Source organism: Pollicipes pollicipes, unplaced genomic scaffold (genome assembly GCF_011947565.3).
Source record: "Pollicipes pollicipes isolate AB1234 unplaced genomic scaffold, Ppol_2.1 Scaffold_7261;HRSCAF=8764_pilon_pilon_pilon, whole genome shotgun sequence".
Taxonomy (NCBI): Eukaryota; Metazoa; Arthropoda; class Thecostraca; order Pollicipedomorpha; family Pollicipedidae; genus Pollicipes; species Pollicipes pollicipes.
The window spans coordinates 10,070,712-10,082,777 of record NW_023597054.1 but is presented as its reverse complement, the minus strand read 5'-3'; the positions used below and the strand labels follow the sequence as shown (position 1 = coordinate 10,082,777).

Here is a 12,066-nt window from a genome sequence, read left to right as displayed (position 1 = left end):
CGCTGCTGCCCAGTGACACCAGGGCAGCCAGACTGACGACACTGATGCGCCTCAGCGCCTGCCCGACCGCTGCTGCCCAGTGACACAGGGGCAGCCAGACTGACGACACTGACGGGCCTCAGCGCCTGTCCGACCGCTACTGCCCAGTGACACCAGGGCAGCCAGACTGACGACACTGACGGGCCTAATCCTGATGGATTCTCCCCTGGAAATGGCCGCTGCGGGCCGTGTGACAGGCAGCCGTGACTGGTGCGCGGCGGGGCGGACAGAGGCGCGCTCCCCCGTGACCGGGGCCGAGCCGGCCGGGCCGGGTACCATCGGCCGGGCCGGGTACCGCTGGCCGGGCTCGGTACCACCGGCCGGGCTCGGTACCACCGGGAGGGCTCGGTGCCATCAGCCGGGCTGGGTACCGCCGGCCGGGCCGGGTATCGCCAGCCAGGCACGGCAGCCGGCAGCCGGTCAGCTCATGGTCCCGCTCCTCCTACGCGGGCTCCGACGGCGCGTGCTGAGCTATAGACAGGTGCCGGCCGCCGACACCAGCAGGGATTTCCAGGATAGAACTTATCCTTCCCGAAACCGCAAGCGTTAAGTGTCAAGTATGAAAGATTATCGCATATTAATTTACCGTCTCGAATGCTTTTTTGCATGAAGATTATGTGCCGGCCAACGGTCTCGCGATGCCGGCAGCCTTCTCAAATGTCGATGACGCTCAGTCATGAACGTGAGCGCATGCATGGTAAAACACGTAAACGCGCTCACGACAAAACACGTAATATATCAGCCGGTACATAAACACTTAAAGTTCTCGGTATCAGTTATCTATCTAAAGTGATGAAGAGGACGTGGAACGCATAGATTAAGGGGTAAACAAGATATGTTTCACCAAGTTTTAAAGCAATTTGTGCGCCTTTCTAAAACTTTAAGCAGTTCACAGCCTTGTGTGTGGCACGGCACGACGAGATTGCATCAATCAACATGTAGGGCAATCACATGCAGCACTACTAAACTTACATAAGACAGCACTTGCACCCACTTGGGCTCCTCAGGTCGCAGCGACCATCTCGTGCCAGCCTACAGACGTAGCGGCTCGAGTCACATGGCCATCACTGCATATGCACGAGCAGACGCAGCGATTTGGGAGCCGTGAAGGCCGCGGAGGCTGGATGAACGGGCTCAAAATGCACTCGAGTCCCGACGTGGCTTTGTATCTCGAGCATAGCAATGATATAGGAGTTAGACTGTATAACAAAACGATGAGCCAATGTTTCTAAAACTTGCAAATCAATTGGTTTAAATCTGATGAAAGAGTGGATCCAGATGTAGGTTAGGTCACTGCCCCATACTTGGATACCGACTCTTAAACAATTCCGCGTTTACCTGCAAGGTTAGCGACAAGAGACGCCTGATCTAGTTGTTCCACCTGCGTTGTAATCAGAACGTCAACCCTCGACGGCCCGGAGCTGTGCTTACTCGCGTCCTTGGCGAAAGCATAGCACGCGACCCTTTTGCTACTCAGCCCCAAAATGAGCTGAAGGCGCGAAGCAAAAACCGGCTGATAGCCTGAAATGGATAGAGTGGGCTGCAACAATCTTGGGATGCAGATGAGAGATAATCTGCTTTACAAAACTCACGCTGAGCGTGATGACTGCGATTTGTACCGGCATATTTAAAGGCAAAAAGGCTGCAGGCACCTGAGGTTGATCCATGGGGCGGCAGTAGCAGCTACAGCCGTTTTTCGGACGACCCTGCGCGGCGGAGTCAATGTCAGGGAGAATCAGAGGACACCGTCATGCCTCCCCAAACTCCCCCACCAACCCCGGCCGAAGGAGGGAGAATCAGAGGACACCGTCACACCTCCCCAAACTCCTCCACCATCCTCGGCCGAATGAGGCACAAGTCACACCAGCCGGTCATTCACAGCAACAGAGAAGAAATCGTAATCGCATGGACTCAAAGTTCCACAGGCCGAGCTTGCAGGGAAGACTAGCTACCGGCTCTCCCGCAGACTGGAGGGCAACTTCGGCAGACGTCTCACCTATTGACAAATATCTGATGGCGCGAAGCTTTGAAATATCGAGAGGCATGGTGTTTGCAGTTAAAGCACGTGACTGGCTGGGTACCATCAGGTATGAAACCAAAAAAAATGCGGACTTATTTATGAAATTCTGTCAGTACAGCCTAAAACATCACTGCTCCCTATGCGACATACTGACATGCAGGGGAACAACCGCGAAACGAGCCCCAGATGCTCGCGTATGACAGGGGCTTCTTAACTCGCTATGCTGATTGCATTTTGTCCGGTAATTACAGATGTCGCGCACAGAAAGAGGGGCTGCATAATGTGAAGTTTTACATTACTGTCACCACTTATATGTAAGGAACGCAAGATGACATAAACATGCTAATTTGAAGTTAATTGCAAACGATGCAGTTTGCCTTTTCCTCGCGAGCACGTTTACGGCTCGTCTTAAAATGCATCTGGCATGGGTAATGTTTTTGCGGGTGAAGCTTATTAAATAAAAGTTGCTGTTGTTTTTACCAGGGGAAGGTCTAGAGAACGTCAGCTAAAGACGCAGTCACTGTATACACACTGAACATTCCGGGCAGCACTTTGGCGCGGTAATTCGAATTATCAAACAAACGCACACACCCACGCGTGACCAGATGCAGCGACCGAGTCCGAGTTCGTAAATTGGCGCTTGCTCGGCGGGCTGAATTTCGAGCCTATAAGTGATTGGTCGATCCACGGCTTAGCCATTTTGTCTTGACAGGTCAGTTCAGTCAGTACACTAATGCACAGTTGACCTTTTGCTACCTTTCCTGTGAGATAATTGAGGTGTTAGGAAATTGAGCTATCTCTAACCTTCTACTAGACGGTCATTTCGGGGTCTAGAAAAAAGAAAATGGATCGAATGCTTCCGATGTCCTCTCAGTGTACAACGCTTAAGCTGAAAAAAACAAAGTGCTCAAATTCGATGGCAAAACTTACAACTGATAACATATATAATATTTTCAGGACATGTGCCATTGAAAGAAACAGCTGATATCCACTAGAATCCAAATTTTGTCAACGTCTGGCTTCTCAATGGAACCGATTACACTGGATGCAAGTGAAGCTATCCGCTCGAAGCTGGCCCAGCGGACTTGGGACCATATCATTAGACCACGAACTTTTGTCCTGAGGCAAGTCTGGACGTGAACCGCATTACCGTACGCTTGACATTCGTGCCAACCCGCACAGAGGTGCTGAGCGCAATGTGATTGGCTGCCTAGTATGCAAGGATAAATTGCCTTCAGCAAGTGTCATTTCCGGCGTATTCCACAATACACATTGTGATTATAAACAACACGCGCCATAAAGCCCGTTGCATCTAGGGCCTGGAGATGGTTCCATGCCGCGATCCCTTTGACCAGTCTGTTTTTTTTTATCTCGGTTAGCGATGTCGATGAGCGGAATGTTTATAGCATTACATTGGACACAAACTGCACACAAATAAATGAATTGGGCTTTCCTTGACAACGCAAATCGCATTGAAAAAATACATATATATATATATTTTTTTTAATACTCTGAGGCGAGCGAGACCACCTGATAGACATTTGAGCGCGACTCCAAAATGCCAAACCCAGGCTTTCTCAAGGAATAGTTGCGTTTGAGGCAGTTGTTTGACAAGAAACGGGAACGTGAGTGTACACATATTATGTCGCTAAAGATTATGTTTTTTGCAACCAAAAGAAAACACTCTGAATCACTTACTACCAGGGAGCTAGAGGGAGCATATGATATGCTTACGGAAAACGCCCGCAAGAAAGGCAACGAAAAGTGTCCTACCAACTGCCATCACCAGTATTCTGTGTCTGGGCAGCTGAAAATAATCATGGACGGAGCAGGTCTTTGAAACATTGGAATCATTGCTGTATCACAAAACGTAACTGATCAGCGGCCATGGCCCTGCTACCTGCATGATGACGCCCTTGCTGAACAGGAAACAAAACTAAACTGAAATGCTAAATCAGCGACCTATAAAAGCTCACAAATGAATATATAAAACTTGAGCAGAACAGGCTTGTGGGCCAATGAAAACCGCCCCCAGACCCGAATTATCTCTGTGTGCGTCGGTCTTGCGAAATTCATCAGCAATTTGGTTAGATTGCCTGAAAGCATTGCCATGTTCTGAAAGCTTAAATTTGCAGAGCGCTGAGATAAGCAGCGGTACAACATGTATGCCAGAGCTCTTTTCCGGTAAAGTGCACACTAAGGACAAAAACACCGCTGGACTGCTCATCCACGCGATTCGAATTTACGGGGGACGTTGAAGCAGCTGTTCCGATTTTTAGCGCTGCTGACTTCTATTCAACAAGAATTCCGTAAATGCTGTTAGCCTCAATGTTAACAAAATAAAAATAACATCGCGCAGCAAAGCTTGCAATAAGTCATTTTCTAGTAAGCCTAAAACCTCTCGCCAGGCTGCCAACGTGCATTCTTACAATAATCCGACACAAAGTGCAAGGATATTAATGCTTCCACGAACATCACATTGAACCCAACTTCTCAGACCTCGCCTTCAGCTGCATGTGTGATCCGGTTCTCATCTGGTCTCAGCAGCAACCGGCACTACATCCATGCCACTGTAACATCCTGACGATGCCTCTACACATCCGGCATCCCAACGAAGAAAACAAATAGAATAATGCAGCCGAACCGAGACAGGGACAATAGCCGGCCCCGGCTGCATAACTGATGGGAGTGGAGAGAGGGAGGGGAGGGGGGTCGGCACGGCAACACCGCTAGGCATGCGTGCCGGCGACCCAACAGAGTCGGCGTGCGCCGAGCGGCGGCGCAGCAGGACGCCGAGAGCCGGCGAAGATACGAGATATGACCTCCAGTCCCCGTTGGATACAATGGTGTGTACGGTTAGCGTCTGAACGCCGGCGGTATGGGAAGCACGCCTGTCCGAGTCGGGCCGCGGCTGACGTGGGAACGGCGGCTATTACAGGAATTGTCTCAGATTCATTCGTGTCAGATGGGGCCATAGAACCGTGGTCAGCAGACAATGCGGTATCGTTTGATTTATGGCATGCGTGTGCTGCAACCTGACATGTTTTCCAGAATGTGGCAGCATTGCCATTTGAGTTTTCAGCCGTAAATGCATCAGTGAGGTGCTACTTTTTACCGACGTTCTCGGAAGCGGGCATTTCTAGTCTCGAGCCTGCTGTGACCCAGATTTCTCTGGGACAGGGCCACAGTTGCCTTAGCAGCTGGTGTGTACGCGGGAGCAGAGACCCGGGGCTAACACTGGTCGTGCAGGAATACGGTAAGCCGCTTGACATTTTCCTCACGTGAGAGCACGGCACGAGCAGCGCTAACGAAGCCATATCTGTCAGCTGTGATCGGCACAGGAGCACCCGCACAGAAGAGAAACGGCACTATCACGTGTGTTGGTCGCAGAGCCACACCACTCGACAGCGACCAGCCACAGTCTGACACGGTCAGCAGCTGGCAGCAAAGGACAGGCTCGGGAAGGGCAGGCCAGGCGGGGCGCGACACCCTCTCCTCCTCTGCGGCGGTACGCTGCGGTCACCAGAGCGCTGTACGGTCACGCCACAGCAGCAGAAGACAAGCAGAGTGAGGAGACACATTTCCGACGCTCATGTATGTATGCAACACCCAGCCTTCCGGTGGTGAGAAACTGGGTGGCGAGCGCCGTCGACGCAGCCCTGCCGCAGGGCGGCGCCTGCGCAGAAATGCAGTGACGCCTGAGAGGAGCGCAGAACACTCGGCGAATAAACACATCAACGCGCCGGCCTTGGCGCTTTTTGCCTTTCAGGCCGAAGTCGGCTCTCAATGGCTTGCGCGGCACCTGCGGGGCCTCCGAGCATGATTTACATCTGGCCTCGGCTCGGGCGTGTATGAGAACTGTTGACGAGCCTAGTCACTCTGATATGTTCGACACGACTAGCGAGACAATAGGCTGGCCGCGGTCTGCAGGACGTGGGTGAATGCGCTGATGCCGCCTGGTGGACAACATTGGACTGCTGTGGAACTCGGCACCAGTGCACAGGCGTATTGAGCCACAAGGTGGGGGTACTGAGTGTAGGCGGATTGAGCCACATACAGTGTTTGAGCTCGAGTGCACGAGCTCTTGAGCCAACGCACTTCATGGACAAAAGGTGGTGGCAAAGTTATTTTCCTGTACCCGTTCCTAGCTCAATTATAACCACATTTTGCGTGCCACATCTGTGATCAGCATAAGCAACCCGTCGGGTCCGCACGCTCTGCACAGAGTCACAGTGCCTGCCTGTCCCTGAAGGCGGCCCGGCAGAGGTCGAGCCAGTCCAGGTTAATTGGACGACACCTGCGATTATGGATGAGTCAAGTCAATGACGGCTGTCTGGCGATTTATGACGCCTTTGGCTAGCGCACTAAGCGCCAAATGAGCCCATCAATAACGATGCGTACAGCCAGAATTACCTGCTCAGCCTTATTGCAGAAGTTGACCTACGGCGTGGCGCCAGTTAAGTCCCGTCCCGTAATTAATTGTCCCGTAATTAATTGCGCACCAGCTCAAGACTATTCGGAATTCCATTCCGTGACCACTCACTTGTGACTAGTTTTAGGTCGGAACCATTTTCTAGACTTTGGCAAATGTGACAAGAGCAGCAGCCATTATCAGCGGCGTAGGCCATTATAAGTGGTGACTTTCACTGAGGTCCGTTAGATGCTCGAGCAGTCTTCATGCAGGATGCACGAGCAAAACCAACGGTTAAACGCACGTGGTGCTAGCTTATTTCATCCAGGAAACCAGACATGAACGCTATCAAATATTGTCAAAACTTATCATGATCTTCAATATGGATACATTGTTCTAGTAGAACGTTTCGTAAAAGTGTGTAAACGTCGGGCTGTTTTCGGTCCTGATCATCATGCTCATTGGACGGTCAGAGCTTTTTAATTCAAAAGCTTTTCGATGCTCTCTACATAAATAAACCAGTTCTTACAATTAGCAATATTGAAGGTCCGTGATTGCAATGCTGACAACTCATATTTTCATTCATTTTTTCCCCTAACAACAGACACATGTGTCCCTTTGATCTACGCCGTTCCCCCACCTGACCTTGCATTTCCCCATATTTAATGAAGCGCTTCCTTGGACTCAGCTTTTGATATTCACCACTGACGTTCACCATGGCGGTGCTGCTCACTCCGGATCTATTGGAGACTGAAGTACATCGTCTTTTATGGCACAGTTTCGAGACCAAAACAGTCGCATGCTTGCACCGATCGCCAGGCCCGATCAATGCATGCATGCCGCTTGCATCGACGGATGCTTGCATCGGTTAAGATGTCATCACGTTCTAATGACCGCAGTCGAGCTCCATGTCTGCACCCGGAATGCTTTCAGCATTGCAGTATCATGAAAAATGCAAACCACTAATAGTCCACTGATGGAGGGTGAGCCTGGGAAACCTTCTAAAAGACAGGTCCAAACTCTGCTCATGACCACGTCACTGGCGCCCATTCCTGTCGCGGAGGTAACATACGACAGCTGGGTGGACCAGCGCGGGGACCTGGTGACCTCCGTCGGGCCCCTGATCTGCGGTGGAGACAGCTCTCCGGCTCCGGGTCCGGCGCCGCGTCAGACGCGCCGCTCGGCGCCAGCGGAGCTCGCTCGCCACTATCGCCGCGACGCCAACCACTGCTGACGGGCGCGCGGCGCCCCCAGCACTGGGCTGTCACGCTGGGAGTTCCGCCCGGACGGTCGTGTGCTCAGGAGGCCTTGCGAACACCCCGGCTCCGGCACCGGCGCCGGCACTGACCCGGCAGCGGTGGTCACCAATTTTAGGTCAGTTGGCCTCCAGCCCCTAGATTCTGATTTGACCATCCAGTTCGACCCCCCAATCTCAGAGGCGTGGCTACACCCATGATGCGCAGTCTTGACACAATGTGAAAATAGAGGTATTCTGAATGTGGATAGAGTAAGACCATAATTTTCGTTTAACACCATTTCGGGTAGGTAACCCCATAGGTAGCAGCCTTTTCAGCTTATCCAACACATTTTGTTTTCCCTATGACATGCTCCAGGGCAGCTGCAGAACACCTGAGCTGACCTCACGCCATCTTCAGTGACTTACGCTACGCTCGTTTCCGACATACTCTCACAAACTTTGACCTGGGTGGTACCAGGTTATTAACTTAGATGGCTATTAGTTACATTATATGGAGGCAGAGCGCGGTCTAAACTTGCATTTGCTAAAACAACTTAACGATTACTTTTCCTCGCTGAGTTTCTCTCCCAACAGTGAGACCTCCTGAGTTGCAAGTGGTGCTTGGCGGTCACCATAAAACATAGGACACTCATCTAAAATGACCATTTCTTCTGGCTGGCTGTAATATGTACTCTGGAAGCATTACAGGTCGCCTTCAACCACTTTTACATCTGGCAATGTCACTCGTCCATCTGCAAGCAGCACTGTTATTTTGAAAGGTCGCAACCTTTGCACAACTTGTAAGATGACCTTTTCGAGTTATAATGCGTGAACGACCCCCTGATACAACTTAAGATTAAGTGACTTGATAAATTCCCATTAGGAGCGGTTTATTGATAAAGTTTCATGCGAATTAAATATAAGTTTTACACGTCCTGCTGTACTTTTGAGATTGACACCAGACGCAATATCTACTCACATTTTGCTCAGAACTGTAGAAGCTATCTGACTACGCCAATTTTTCGCTAGCTCTGTCCTGTACTGCGATAGCTCGGATACACATCCATTCCCACCAACCACTAGTCGAAGAGAGAGCGCTAGGAAGTCCACCGCCGCGCTGCATCCTTCGCTGGTCGTGCACAGACCCGCCTGCCGGAAGCGCTGAGTGACGGCGGACCGCCAAGACGACACGGCCTGCTGGTTGTTCCCACCCGTTCCAATTTAGACCACGCCGTGAGCGCCCGGGGGTCCGGCGACCGCCGCGAGTGCCCGGGGGTCCGGCGGCCGCCGCGAGCGCCCGGGGGTCCGGCGGCCGCCGCGAGCGCCCGGGGGTCCGGCGGCCGCCGCGAGCGCCCAGGGGTCCGGTGGCGGGGTGAAACCCGAATCCTTGAGAAAACACACCGTTTACAGCGAGCAACAAGGAAGGAAAAGGTGTCTCAGCGTGGGCCCGGAGACGGAAGTCATTCAATTCAGATGTTCGCGTTCTGGTGGCCGGAGCGGAGGAATTTGAGGAAGTCCTGTACAGCCGTATACAAGCAAGAAAATCGCCGAAAAGAGTGCAGGACGGCGTCAACCCACCCCGGAGACCAACAAGCCGTCTAATGCCGCTCCTGTAAACGACGCGATCCGCTGACAGGCGGACCGGTCCGACGAGTCCACGTGTTCGCTGCTCGTGCCCAGTGCCCACCGCCCACGGTCGTGTCAGCGAGGTGCCGCCTGCCAGCCAGCCGGCACGAAAGCTGCTGACGCACGCCACCGGGGCCGACGTCGCGGTCCCATGGTGGGTCCCGATCCGTGACCCTTGACGCCGGCCGTCCCAACCGAGTGTCTGGCGGGAGGACGGACACTGAGGAAACCGAGAGACGAGCAGCTCAACACTGGAACCAGTGCGGCGGTGTTTATCGACGCGCGCCAGTCGGATTGAAAACAAATCAAGGGGATTGGTGAAACAGGCGTGTGGGTGATGCAGTCACTAGGGGTTGTTTGCCGGACTCCCGTACGCCGAGCCAAGCCGCGGTAACCATCGGTCGCGAACCTGGGCTGTACCGCGCCTGCGCTGGCGGTGGCGTTCGCGGAGCCGAACCCGCTGCTGATGTGAGGAAGTCTGACGATGATTACCGCTGGGTCAGGTCACAGCATCCGCTGCTGCTTCAGATGTCCCGTCACAAAGTCCGCATCTGACGCGGCGCAAATTCAGCATCTTCGCTGCACGTCGGACTTGAAACGCTCCCAGACGACAGGAACCCATTTGTAGGGACAGGGAAGCAAAGGTGCTCCACGCCTGCAGTGATCAGCACAGCGGAGCCAGCTGGGGGAGCGGGGTGGTGGCACCAGGTGTTGCCGCGGCCGCCACGACCTGGCAGGGGTGTTTGTGCTCCAGTCGACACCCCGTGATATGACGGACAGCTGTCGGGGTCTGGCCGCTCATGCACACTGTGTCCGCTGCCAGACTCACCCGTGGCGTCAGACCACCACAACCGACGCAGACGCCAGCGGATCCTTAACCGTGTGGCAGAGACAGTCCGGACTCTGACGTGATCTTACCTGAAAAGAAACAGATACGGAAATTAAAACACAAAAACACATGATCCAGCGACAGCTCACTTTTTACAGGCGGCGTTGAGCTATTGTGTCGGTACCACATCCGCCGCTTAGCCTGCGGTAACGGTGGACGAACTATGTGCTCATCATTCTGCAATCTGCCACGGCGGCGGTCCCTGATCCCATCGTCAGAGGCCCAGCGCCTGCTCTGCCACCCTGCCATCGTCTGATTCACATGCTTTGGTCAGCTTATATCATGCACAGCGCATTCAAAAGCTCCTTTGCAGCCCTCGAAGATGTATTGAGCAGAATCGTCCTATCGAATGCGTGAGAAGTGACCTTAAAACGTGCAAACGAATGTGACATTTGGTGACTAACTTTGACTTGTCCCGGAACGCTATACTGCTACGGTGCGCATATAATATCTGTGTGCGAGCACAACTTTGCCACGTGACCAATCTGAGCTCAAACCGCCGACTATGGGCAACAGGCACGACGACAGAGGTCGCTGGGGTCGTAACCTCCCGGTGCGCCCACGTAACGTCACGTGACTGGGCCGCAGCAGGGGCGACGGTGGGGCGGTGCCCAGGGCAGCGCGAGACGTCCGAGACGCCGCTGACCTACATACGGCGGGTCACTGGTTCGCTGAGTGAATGGCTCACGTGCCAATGAGACCACCACTTTGGCAGGATATTGGAGGAGTTCCGGCAGGGAGTTCCATGTCGGGAAAGTTGCTCAGGCGACGGCTATTGGACCGCTGGAGAGGAGCCTGCGAAGCTCTTCGCCTTTCAAAGCGCTGGCGAGACGAGCTCGTAACTGTGCTTATCGCTTAACTTCTGGTTCCGAGTGGGCCACCCAGAAACTTAGACGAAAGCCTACGCATTCAAGTCAGGATAGGTACTGGCAAAGCTTGCATATACTACCGTATATGTCATCAGCTGATGATAATGGCTTTCTGTGAATTTACATGCCGAATAATTAAAACACGTATTTACGTGAGAACGCCTCGGGTGTTTCGCACAAATTGTGCTGGATGGGCGACGCAGGCTGTAGTTTTTGAAGTGCATCAATCCATTTTGAGAGCTCTTGTGAACGGACTACAACATTACTGGTCCTTACGTTGTAGAAGCTTACAAGATCCCGTGGCACCATGGAAGTCATGACCACATTTCGTGCAAATGTGGATGCAACGGAGAGAAAAAAAACGTGGCCTATCCCGACAACTGACGCGCGGTGATCGGCCGTACGCGACGCTGGAGAAGCGACGCGTGCCGGGTGCCCGTGCCGCCCACATAAAAGGTGTAGTGTGACCTCCATCGGTGCTGCCGCAGTATACGTCCAAGCGCCATGACGCGGTGTGGGGGTGGGGAGGGATCACCTTAGATGGGCCTCGGAAATCCGGTCACCTTGAGCTCTAGCGCTCAGGACCGGAAAAATGGGGATTATCGGGCGATATAACAAGGTGAGAGGGTACGCAAACAAACCGACGTAAAAATAGGCAGATTTAAGACAACACGTCGCTGATGGCCCTCAGTCTTAGCTGATTGGGGGCAGGTGCGACGGAAACACCGGATTAAGGAGTCGAAGTTCGGGGAAGCTCTATCCATGTCAGGAAATCATAAAAATGTGGCCATGAAGCGCTAGGAAAGCACACAAAACGGCCGCACGTACCGCTAAATGCATTTTATTGAGCGAATAACGCTTCACTCTTTTCAGGCTAGTGCGACAAGGTTATCAGGAGCACATTCGTAACACCTTGGCTGCAAGTGAAAAAATGTCAGAAAAAAGGAATGGGGACGCTGGAAATATATGCAAACC

General features: G+C 52.9%; 1 protein-coding gene across 4 annotated transcripts in view; it reads right to left on the bottom strand.

The window, feature by feature from the left end:
- The window catches only part of LOC119111965 (uncharacterized), a 112,585-nt gene that overhangs the window by 27,670 nt on the left and 72,849 nt on the right, over positions 1 to 12,066 (bottom strand). Inside the window, exon 1 of one of the 4 annotated variants that reach the window (XM_037235869.1) lies at positions 10,163 to 10,251. The exons of the other annotated variants lie outside the window; for them this stretch is intronic. The gene's annotated coding sequence lies outside the window, so the exon portion shown is untranslated. Of the gene's footprint in view, positions 1 to 10,162; positions 10,252 to 12,066 lie in introns of those variants that run through there. 4 annotated transcript variants of the gene reach the window in all.